Here is a 13,264-nt window from a genome sequence, read left to right as displayed (position 1 = left end):
GCTCCCCCCCCTGAGACAGTGTGAAGGGAATCTAACCAACCCTTTACGAAATAGCGAACTGGGAACTAAAACCAGAGATTGTGTCAGACCAGAGACAAGCCAGTTCCACCCCTCCCTTCGGACATTCCGGCAAGGAGCCAGGGGCCCGCCATAGCAGAGAGGGGAAGTCACCAAAGTTCGGCCAAAGAGATTCCTTCCCAGCGGAATCTACTTTAGCAGGTATGTGACTCCCACCCACACCAGATACAAACAACCGGGAAACTTCAAAATCTCTCCCTGGGCGTGACTGTAAGGGCCAAAGGACACTCGACCCCCAACTCCCCCTACTGCCAGTGACGAGGGCGTGACTGTAGGGGCAGAGGGAAGCAGAGAAGACTCCCCACCCCCAAATCCCCCAACCGCGAACTGAGAGGGTGTGACGGTAGGGGCGGAGGGAAACAGACGACACTCCAGACCCCCAACTCCTCCTATCGCCAGCAGTGTGGTTGTGACTGTAGGGGCTGAGGGAAGTAGAGGGGATCCTCGACCCCCAACTCCTATTACCACCAGCAGCGACACCAATGGCCTTAGCTGCCCTTCCCACCAAAGGGGTCCGGAAAAATTAAACAATTGACTCCCAGACCACAGCTCCACAGCACTGTGGCTTAGATGAATGACAGCGAGAGTGCTCAGTAGTTAGGGAAATAGAGCACTCGGTGGGGCTGAAAGTGTAACCAAATCCTTGGGGAACTGCCTCCGGGGAGCAGGACCTGGCTGGCTGGCAGGAGGAAGGGGAGGAGGGGCCGTAGAAGTGAAACGGCTCTGGACCAACAGGATTGAGAGACGCCCAGGAACTGCCTTACAGCGATTGCTGTTGACACATTGAGGGCAAAACTCAGCCCGGAGGGCACAGCTTTGCCTACGGGAAGAGAAGAAAATGGATCTCTAAGACCTAATTTTATTTCCTATTTCATTTTAATTTTTTCTCTTCCTTTTCCCTCTCTCTCTCCCCTTCCAAGTTTTACTGCTCTTTCCATTCTCCTCTATGCTATCTATCTCCCTCTCCTTCTTTCTTTTCAAGAGCACCCACCTTCCCCTTCCCCCCAACTTTCATCCCAAGCATTACGTCCTCCATTTCGCGTAACTGTCTAAATACAAATAGGTGTGAGCCCTCCCCCCGCGCCTGCAAGGTAGCCGGACCTACAACCCACTAGCAGGTCAGGCCCAGCAACCTGGGAGTGGCAGAGCCGCCCCACGCGCCTGCAAGGTAGGCGCACCTGCTACCAACCAGCAGAACAGGCCCAGCGGCCTGCCGATGTGGTAGGCACAGTGCCCCAATTGGAGGAGGAGCAGAGCCCCGGCCCGAACCTGCGCGGGAGACTTTGCAACTATACAAGAGTAATACAAATATATAGGAGGAAAATTCAACAACACAACAGTCTCAGTAAGCAGAAAGAAACGCGAACAGTATGAAGAGACAAGGAAAGAAAGGACCACAAGCAATGCAGGTCAACTCAATGTTAGAAGAGGTAATATCTGCAGCAGATGGAATGTCAGATAAAGAATTCAGGAGATACATGCTTCAGATGATCTGGAGTCTCTAGAAAGACATTAGACAGCAAAATCAGACAATGAAAGATCTCTTCAACAATGAAATACAGAAACAAATCCAGGAAGCAAAAGATCAACTATACAGGGAAATAGAGGTTATAAAAAACAAACAAACAGAAATCCTAGAAAGGCAGGAAGCAATAAACCAACTTAAAAACTCAATTGAGAATACCACCAGCAGAGTAGAACACTTAGAAGATAGAACATCAGGCAATGAAGACAAAGTATTTCAACTTGAAAAGAACATAGACAGCTCAGCAAGACTGTTAAGAAACCATGAGCAGAACATCCAAGAAATATGGGATAACATTAAAAGACCAAGCTTAAGAGTCATTGGGATACAGGAAGGCACAGAGCTCCAAACCAAAGGAATGAGCAATCTATTAAATGAAATAATTCGAGAAAACTTCCCAGACTTGAAGAACGAGACAGAATCCCAAATCCTAGAAGCCTACAGGACGCCGAATGTGCATAATCATAAGAGATCCACACCTAGACACATTATAATGAAGATGCCCAACATACAGAATAAGGAGAGAATTTTAAAAGCTACAAGAGAAAGGAAGCAGATTACATTTAGGGGTAAACCAATCAGGATAACAGCTGATCTCTCAACACAGACTTTGAAAGCTAGAAGATCCTGGAATAACATATTTCAAACAATGAAAGAAAATGGGTTCCAACCAAGAATTGTGTATCCAGCAAAATTAAGCTTCAAGATGGAAGATGAAATTAAAACCTTCCACGATAAACAAAAGTTAAAAGAATTTGCAGCTAGAAAACCATCTCTCCAAAAAATCCTCAGCAAAACATTACAGGAAGAAGAAATGGAAAATAACAATGAAAACCAACAGTGGGAGGTAGGACAGTAAAGGGGGGAAAATAATCAAAGAGGAAAACAAACCATATTCAGTAACATAAATAAACAAATATGGCTGGAAGGATAACCCATATCTCAATAATAACCCTAAATATTAATGGCTTAAACTCACCAGTTAAGAGACACAGGCTAGTAGAATGGATCACAAAACATGACCCAACAATATGCTGCCTACAGGAGACGCATTTGATAGGAAAAGACATACATAGACTGAAGGTGAAAGGTTGGGAAAAATCATATCACTCATATGGACTTCGGAAACAAGCAGGAGTGTCCATACTCATATCAAATAAAATAGATTTCAAGCCAAAGTTAATCAAAAGTGATAAAGAGGGACACTACATACTGCTCAAGGGAACCATACATCAACAAGAAATAACAATCATAAATATATATGCCCCAAACAATGGTGCAGCTATGTTCATCAAGCAAACTCTTCTCAAGTTCAAGAGTCTAATAGGCCACCATACAATAATCATGGGAGACTTCAACACACCTCTCTCACCACTGGACAGATCTTCCAAACAAAAGTTGAATAAGCAAACTATAGAACTCAATAACACAATTAACAACCTAGACTTAGTTGACATATATAGAATATACCACCCAACATCAAGCAGTTACACTTTTTTCTCAGCAGCACATGTAACCTTCTCAAAAATAGATCATATATTATGTCACAGGGCAACTCTTAGACAATATAAAGGAGTAGAGATAATACCATGCATCTTATCTGACCATAATGGAATGAAACTGAAAATCAACGATAAAAGAAGGAAGGAAAAATCATGCATCACTTGGAGAATGAACAATAGGTTACTGAATGATCAATGGGTTATAGAAGACATTAAGGAGGAAATTAAAAAATTCTTAGAGATAAATGAAAACACAGACACAACATATCGGAATCTATGGGACACATTGAAAGCAGTTCTAAGAGGAAAATTCATTGCATGGAGTTCATTCCTTAAAAAAAGAAAAAACCAACAAATAAATGATCTCATACTTCATCTCAAAATCCTAGAAAAAGAAGAGCAAAACAACAGCAAAAGAAGTATAAGGCAAGAAATAATTAAAATCAGAGCAGAAATTAATGAAATCGAAAGAAAAGAAACAATTGAAAAAATTGATAAAACTAAAAGTTGGTTCTTTGAAAAAATAAATAAGATCGACAGACCCTTAGCCATGCTAACGAAGTGAAGAAGAGAGAGAACTCAATTTACTAGCATACAGGATGAAAAAGGCAATATCACAACAGACACTTCAGAAATACAGAAGATAATCAAAAATTATTTTTTATCCTTATACTCCAATAAAATAGAAGATAGTGAAGGCATCGATAAATTTCTTAAGTCATATGATCTGCCCAGATTGAGACAGGAGGATATAGACAACCTAAACAGACCAATATCAATTGAGGACATAGAAGAAACCATCAAAAGATTACCAACTAAGAAAAGCCCAGGAACGGATGGGTATACAGCAGAGTTTTACAAAACCTTTAAAGAGGAACTAATACCAATACTTTCCAAGCTATTTCAGGAAATAGAAAAAGAGGGAGAACTTCCAAATTCATTCTACGAGGCCAACATCACACTGATTCCTAAACCAGACAAAGATACTTCAAAGAAAGAAAACTACAGGCCTATATCTCTAATGAAACTAGATGCAAAAATCATCAATAAAATTCTGGCGAATCGGATACAAAATCATATCAAAAAAATTGTACACCATGATCAAATAGGATTCATCCCTGGGATGCAAGGCTGGTTCAATATACGGAAATCAATAAATGTTATTCACCACATCAATAGACTTAAAAATAAAAACCATATGATCATCTCGATAGATGCGGAAAAAGCATTCGACAAAGTACAGCATCCCTTTTTGTTCAAAACTCTCGAAAAAATAGGGATAACAGGAACATACCTCAGCATTGTAAAAGCAATCTAAGCTAAGCCCCAGGCTGGCATCATTCTGAATGGAGAAAAATTGAAGGCATTCCCTCTAAAATCTTGAACAAGACAGGGATTCCCTCTCTCACCACTTCTGTTCAACATAGTTCTCGAAACACTGGCCAGAGCAATTAGACAGACAAAAGAAATTAAAGGCATAAAAATAGGAAAAGAAGAACTTAAATTATCACTATTTGCAGATGACATGATTCTATACCTAGCAGACCCAAAAGGGTCTACAAAGAAACTATTAGAGCTAATAAATGAATTCAGCAAAGTGGCAGGATATAAAATCAACACGCATAAATCAAAGGCATTCCTGTATATCAGTGACAAACCCTCTGAAATGGAAATGAGGACAACCACTCCATTCACAATATCCTCAAAAATAATAAAATACTTGGGAATCAACCTAACAAAAGAGGTAAAAGACTTATACAATGAAAAGTACAGAACCCTAAAGAGAGAAATTGAGGAAGATCTTAGAAGATGGAAAAATATACCCTGTTCATGGATAGGCAGAACTAACATCATCAAAATGGCGATATTACCAAAAATTCTCTATAGGTTTAATGCAATGCCAATCAAATCCCAATGGCATTTCTTGTAGAAATAGAGAAAGCAATCATGAAATTCATATGGAAAAATAAAAGACCCAGAATAGCAAAAACAATGCTAAGCAGGAAGTGTGAATCAGGTGGTATAGCGATACCAGACTTCAAACTATACTACAGAGCAATAGTAACAAAAACAGCATGGTATTGGTACCAAAACAGGCGGGTGGACCAATGGTACAGAATAGAGGACACAGAAACCAACCCACAAAACTACAACTTTCTTATATTTGATAAAGGGGCTAAAAGCATGCAATGGAGGAAGGATAGCATCTTCAACAAATGGTGCTGAGAAAACTGGAATTCCATATGGAATAAAATGAAACTGAATCCCTTTCTCTCGCCATGCACAAAAGTTAACTCAAAATGGATCAAGGAGCTTGATATCAAACCAGAGACAAGGCATCTGATAGAAGAAAAAGTTGGCTAGGACCTACATACTGTGGGGTCGGGCTCCAAATTCCTCAATAGGACACCCATAGCACAAGAATTAATATCTAGAATCAACAAATGGGACTTGCTCAAACTAAAAAGTTTTTTCTCAGCAAAAGAAACAATAAGAGAGGTAAATAGGGAGCCTACATCATGGGAACAAATCTTTACTCCTCACACTTCAGATAGAGCCCTAATATCCAGAGTATATAAAGAACAGAAAAAATTAGACAATAAGATAACAAATAACCCAATCAACAAATGGGCCAAGGACCTATACAGACACTTCTCAGAGGAGGACATACAATCAATCAACAGGTACATGAAAAAATGCTCACCATCGCTAGAAGTCAGAGAAATGCAAATCAAAACCACCCTAAGATATCATCTCACTCCAGTAAGATTGGCAGCCATTATGAAGTCAAACAACAACAAGTGCTGGCGAGGATGTGGAGAAAAGGGTACACTTGTACATTGTTGGTGGGAATGCAAATTGGTGCAGCCAATTTGGAAAGCAGTATGGAGATTTCTTGGAAAGCTGGGAATGGAACCACCATTTGATCCAGCTATTCCCCTTCTGGGTCTATTCCCTAAAGAACTAAAAACAGCATGCTACAGGGACACTGCTACATCGATGTTCATAGCAGCACAATTCACAATAGCAAGACTGTGGAAGCAACCTAGATGCCCTTCAATAGACGAATGGATAAAAAAAATGTGGCATTTATACACAATGGAGTACTACTCTGCATTAAAAAATGACAAAATTATAGAATTTGGAGGGAAATGAATGGCATTAGAGCAGATTATGCTTAGTGAAGCTAGCCAATCCCTAAAAAACAAATGCCAAATGTCTTCTTTGATATAAGGAGAGTAACTAAGAACAGAGTAGGGAAGAAGAGCATGTGAAGATGACTAACATTAAACAGGGATGAGAGGTGGGAGGGACAGGGAGAGAGAAGGGAGATTGCTTGGAAATGGAAGGAGACCCTTAGGGTTATACAAAATTACATACAAGAGGAAGTGAGGGGAAAGGGAAAAATAATACAAGGGGGAGAAATGAATTACAGTAGAGGGGGTAGAGAGAGAAGAGGGTAAGGGAGGGGAGGGGAGGGGGGATAGTAGAGGATAGGAAAGGCAGCAGAATACAACAGACACTAGTATGGCAATATGTAAATCAATGGAAGTGTAACTGATGTGACTCTGCAATCTGTATAGGGGGTAAAAATGGGAGTTCATAACCCACTTGAATCAAAGTGTGAAATATGATATATCAAGAACTATGTAATGTTTTGAACAACCAATAAAAAAATAAATAAATAAGTAAATGAAAACAAATTTTAAAAAAAATCATGTTAGTTCCTAAGCTCTATTGACACACCCTTAGTCTTTGATTACTTCCTTGCTATTTGTTACCATATGCTGATGAAGCTCAACTTCAGTGCATACAAGAAGAATGTTTTCTTTTTGAATTTTTATTGGTTCTTTTTAGTTATACATGAAGCAAAATCCATTTGGACATGATACAAAAGCATGGAATGAATGTTGTTCTAATTTAGTACCCAATCCCCTACTCCCTTCCTTCTATTGATCTTTCTGACATTTACCTGTATTTATTTTTTAATTAATTTCTTGTAGATGTAGATAATGTGACATTCATTGTGGTGTATTCCTCTGTGTATATAGGAAATTTATGTCAGATTCATTCCACTGTCTTTCCTTTTTCTATCTTCCCTCTTCCCTCCCTTCCCTGCATTTCCCTTTGTCTATTAGAAGTTCAGTGGAGGAAGGCCTGTTTCTATATTAAAGTATTTTGCAGGTCTTTTCTTTTCTTTAGTTTTACTGATTTTATTTTTTAAAATACATGACAGTGGAATGCATTACAATTCTTATTACACATATAGATTACAATTTTTCCTATCTCTGTTCATATATAAAGTATGTGGAGCCCTTACATTTTTAGTTCCCACTAAGGGACTGTATGTAGAAAGAAAAAAAAGTTCTGTGAACTTGGTAATTTTTTAAGTGGATTTTCTTGTTTATTACTATAATTACATGTGCATATAAAGGAAAACATAACAGTCCCTATGTGTATACTACACATTCAGTCAACTTACAGTGATTGATGTGTATTTACATCTATAATCCATAGCTTACAAATGTTGAGCTACAAAAAGACCATCTCTCGTATTGTGCAATCTCCATGCCACTGACTAAAATATTAATGGAGGAAACAGTAGCTCACTATAATTACGGGAAATTCTTTCTCATTGCTTTCCTTATTTGGGCTCAGTAGGATGAAATAAATGGTCCTGTTACTACCTGGCAGATTATAAAACCAGATATTATACAATGTTTTAAATAACATTTTTCTTATGATTCAATGATTAATGCATGATGTTTAAGAAAATTTGTAGTTTATAAAGTAAAAATTATCCCCAAATCTGTCATATTGAAAATAATCAAACTGTCAATAATTTCAGATACGTTTGTCCATTTTTGAAATGTGTATGTCGTGTGCATGTGTAAGTATATAAATGGATGAGGTGTAAATTGACTCCCAATTCATTTACAATTTGATAATTTATTTTTGAAAGTAAGTAATGTGAATACTTTCCCATATTCATCTCATTTAATATTCACTGAAATCATGAGCCTTTAAAGATGGCATGAGAATGATCATATATATGTTATTTTTGTTCTATTAATGATTAGAGCTGGGCTCTAGGGTATCTTACTCTTATAAGTAACATTGAAATATTTTATACAAACATGATTCTGCCTTTAAAAAAATTTCTCAATGGTGTAATATTTTCATATTACACTATATTTTCATATTTGCATATTTCTTTATGCAAATGGTCCTCAAAAGGTTTATAGCAATATATTGTTATAGGTGGGCATACAATATATAGGCATTTACCAGTATATTGAATTCTCACCAGTGAATATATGGCTATGTAGTATCTGAATATCATCATTTGTAAAGATTTATTGAAGACTTTTAAATTCATAAGATGGTCTCTCTTGTCTTATCACATTTAATCCTCCATGGCAGTAAATGAAGCTTAATGACATCTCCATTTTATCCTTAGGAATCAAAGGTATTAGGAAATCAGGTTTGCCCAAGGCTTGCTAGTAAGCAGTGTGACAGAGACCAGAAGCTCGTCATTTCTCCCAAACCACTCTGCCAAATGAGGAGGCCTGTGGAATAAAGAGGCCTGACTTTTCTAACTACAAGGTTTATCTGGCCAGAGACTTGGAATAAGCACCAGATTTCCTTATCCAATGGAGGGTCTCTCTTTAATCTAGGTCTGTCTCCTATGGATTCATTGTTTTTGTTGCTCTTCTATAACTGATAAAAAGTAAATCTGACTGTGTGTGTAGATTAGTCTCAGTACACTGAAATCTTAAAACCTAATCTGTTGATGTTTGTTTTAAAGCCTTACTGGTCCAACCTCATCAGGGTGTTTCCTTCTAGTTGCCATTAGTGTGATTATTATTTATTCAGACTTTTCCAAAAATTGACTCATGTACACCCTTCTCTGTCTTTCCTCATTATCCACTCCCTCTCCCTCTAATCTTTCCTGAGAGATAAATCATATTATTTATTGGCGATTGTCTTATAATGGGGAATTTAGCACAACATTGAGATTTACTCTGAGCAAAATTTGCTGGCCCTGATTCCTTTTATACAGTTGCACCAACTGGCTACATTAACTGAGCCAGAAAATGGCAGGCATACTAGACAATGCCTGTAGAATCCAGGGAGCATGATTAGGACAAGGGAACACCAGCTCCATATATGCCTTGTGCTTCATTATTTAATTAAGTTGACTAGTGTTTCTTTATGAAACAAACAAATACATCTAGATGATTACTATCATCTCTTCTAATTGGGCAGATATGTCTAAGTAGTGGAAAAAAGCACTGTGGAGACCTGAAGTAGAGTACTATGTAGATTTGGCCCCATAACCCAGGGGGTAACTGGGATGTGTATTGTTCTTGGATGCCTCTAAAGTGAAGGCCAAAAGGAAAGCATTCAGAAACCTTAAAATGGAAAGATTGGTGTTACTCATCTTCTGATGACTGTCTTCAAAGTCAACAAACTCAAACAGCTGGAGTTGAGAGAAGTCATATTTATGGAGTAGAGAAGATCAGACTATTCTTGACTACTCCCTTGATTTTTATTTTTGCTTTATTATTACAAAGGACACCTATTTTAATGAGTCTTGGTCCTTTCAAAATTTTCAAACATCCCATTGAGAATCTCTTTTTCGTTGGAGTTGGGGTGGGTGGGGTGGGTTTAGACTCTTGTATCTGCCTTGTCTTTTAGCAAACATTTGGATTCTATTTTATTTTTGGACCCTAAACTCCTACTAATTTTCAGAGATTATCTTCTTTTTGGTATGTGCTTTTGACTGCAGAAAAATAGCCGAGTCCAATATTTCCTACCCTAAATCAAATTTTTGAGAACCATAAATAGGTCATTAAAAACTTTATACTTTTCCAGTGAGATTAGTAAAAGAATGTTCCAATAAATTCACACCATTGTTTTAATGCCTCTGAGTGATCACAAGAATAAGCCAAAAATCACATAATCAACCTCTAAGATGAATATGACCTAGAATAAGAAACAAAACAGTCTAAAACTGGTACAAACCTCTTTTAGAAGTAATTGAATTATCATTCCCAGGAGGGCCATGTATACATCCTATTTTTTCATAAACATGGAATTACTATTTTTCATAATTTTTCCATAGATGTTATTGATTATTTTTATTTTTAAATTTGTTTTAATTAGTTATACATGACAGTAGAATGTATTTATACACTTTGATATATCATACATAGATGGGATATAATTTTATTTTTCTGAATGTACATGTTGCAGAATCATATTGGTCATGTAGTCACATATATACATACAGCAATAGTGTCTATTTCATTCTATTCTTTCCTATCCCCACATCCTTTCCTCTTCTCTCCCATCACTTCCCCCTACCTAATCTAAGGTAACACTATTATCCCCTAGTGCCGCCTGCCTTATTGTGAATTAGCATCCACATATTGGAGAAAACATTCAGCCTTTGGTTTTGTGGGATTGGCTTATTTTGCTTAGCACAATATTCTCCAACTTCATTCATTTACTGGCAAATGCCAAAATTTCACTCTTCTTTAAAGCTGAGTAATATTCCATGGAGTATATATACCACATTTTCTTTATCCATTCATCTATTTAGGGACACCTAGGTTGGTTCTATAGTCTAGCTATTGTGAATTGAGCTGCTATAAACACTGATGTGGCTGCGTCACTAAAGTATGCTGATTTTAAGTCCTTTGGGTATAAACCAAGGAGTGGGATAGCTGGGTCAAATGATGGTTCCATTCCCAGTTTTCTGAGGTCATACTGCTTTCTGTAGTGGTTGCTATTATTCCTCACCACTGTCTCAGTTGTACAACGTGGGTTATTCCCTCATGCAACCATAGTTCTTGTTCCATATATTTTGACTAATCCAATAGCTATAGATACTGGGATTTATTACTTGGACACCATGGGAAGTATACAATAATCACTTAGTCTAATAAGCTTATTAGTGTTAAGTATAGCTCAAAGAAGATTATAGGTTAATATTTATTTGGCAAATATTGTTTTCTGAATAAATCTCTATGGGGAAAAAGCAATTCTGTATACTAATTCTGTATAAGTGATTTCATTTATCCTTGGTAGCACATGGATGTATTAAGAAATGAAAAGCAGTGTAGAATTCCATTTTGTAATCTATCCCAGCAGCAAGGAAGATCTGACAAGGGGAAAATAGAGGACAATTTCAGAACATCAGGAATGCTAGCAAAAAAATCCTTTTTGGGGGGAGGACTTTACAAAACTTGCCTTTAAAAATCTTTAATATGGTAAAGACATATTACTGAGTTTGCTGAATTCAATATAAGATATTGTGAAATTCTGAAACAGTGAATGTCACTGAGATTCCAAAAGGGCAGAAATTTAAGTGTAGTGCATGTAATTTAGGGAGGTTTATGTGTGTTTATATGTGTCTTTGTGTGTTTCTGATTGGAGAAGATTAGACTGAATGGTCATACTTCATGGTAAACTGTTAGCCTAGGGGATGTTTAATCTTTAGGACTGGACAAGAGACAATCTTGGCTGACATATACTGGAAGACAGATGATTAATGAAGTTGGAACTAATACTAAGAACATGTCTTTCTTTTAAAACAACAACAAAATTACATGTGATATTATTGGCAAGTTGCTTACATTATGAATCTTAACAGAGTTCTTTCCACATGGGCTACCTGAATAGATGAAGCAATAGTGAGAGAACACTAGCTTGTACTTGGCAACTATGGAATATGATTATACATTCTAAAACAGAAAAAATATACATTATGATATTGGTATAAAAATGGATCAGTTGGGTAGATTATGAATTCCAGAAACAGAATTAACTTGATATATGTCAATGTAAGGGAACATTCAAAATGAGGAGAATGTACGAATTACTCTCTAAATGGTGATCTGACAAGAAAGCAATCTGGAAAAGGAAAAGTTATATTAAATATTTCTATGTTGATGGTCAAGGAATGAGCACTTTACCTCCACTCTTTTCTGAAATGCCACCAAAATGGAATTTTAAGCATAAAATTTATAAGCATAAAATTATAAAAGTAGAAAGAAATTGAGAAATGTCAATAGCATAATATTTTTGAAAGATGGAAAGCAAAAAATGGGTATATGGAAATACACTTAACTGACCTAAGAAAACTGAATCTTATGTAAGCAAAGGATAAAGCTGAGCAGCTACAAAATGTACACCAAACATCTCCCAAGAGACTCAGAAATTGTCAGCACCAGGAACCTGGGGAGGAGAGAGGATGGAGTGTTTGAAGAGGTTGTTGAAAACTGGAAGTTGGATTAAATTTTTCCCTGAGACTCCATTAAATCACCAGATTCCCTTTCTCCCTGTACACAGCTGAAAGACTTCTTATCCCTCACCCTGGCAGAAGACTGGAAATTTATTTTCTAAATAGGTAAAACTGAGTGTCTCTGTATTGGGAATATGAGGTGCATTTTGTAGGAAGAAAAATATCACTGCAAATTAGAAAATTTCACCAAAGTTTACCTACTGAATGTTGGGCACTCCTGTATTATTCTCCTCTCACTCTGCTCTCAGAATGCTGGAGACTGTTAACTTCTTTAACAGAATGGATGATTATCCTTTACAAAATTTTTCAACAAGAAAATACTAAAGACACATATGAGTACTTTCTTCAGTAATAAGGCCCAGTCAGGTTACTCCTTTAGGCGAAGCCCAAAGTTGACATTTGAACACAGTCCTCAGCAGTTCCAGTCAGTTCTTAGAGAGCCATTCTCCTATATGGTCTACAGCCAAGGATCCCTAGGTATTTTAGCAGAACCACTAACTCAAGTTAGAGACTGAAATCGTAATTAGAAAGCAACAATATGTATGGAACAGATGATGTAAAAATATTTATCAGTATATCCCAAATAACTAAGAGAAGGACAAGAGTAGTATGCCACACAAAGGGATAATATGACTCCCAAAAGTTCTTAAAAATGAAAAATATGCAATATTATAAAAGAGTTGGAAGTTTTAGAAGCAAATGATGAGAAATTCACTCTGGAAGTAAAGCAGAAATCAGGAATAGAAGAGGAAAAATGATAATATTAGAGTATCATTTCAAAGGCCAATATCTAACATTATGGTTCTAAAATGAAAAAACAAAACTTTAAAGACAAAATTATCAAGA

This window comes from Spermophilus citellus (genome assembly GCF_964194105.1).
Source record: "Spermophilus citellus genome assembly, chromosome: 13".
Taxonomy (NCBI): domain Eukaryota; kingdom Metazoa; phylum Chordata; class Mammalia; order Rodentia; family Sciuridae; genus Spermophilus; species Spermophilus citellus.
The sequence above is the reverse complement of the archived record's forward strand: the minus strand, read 5'-3'. Positions refer to the sequence as shown.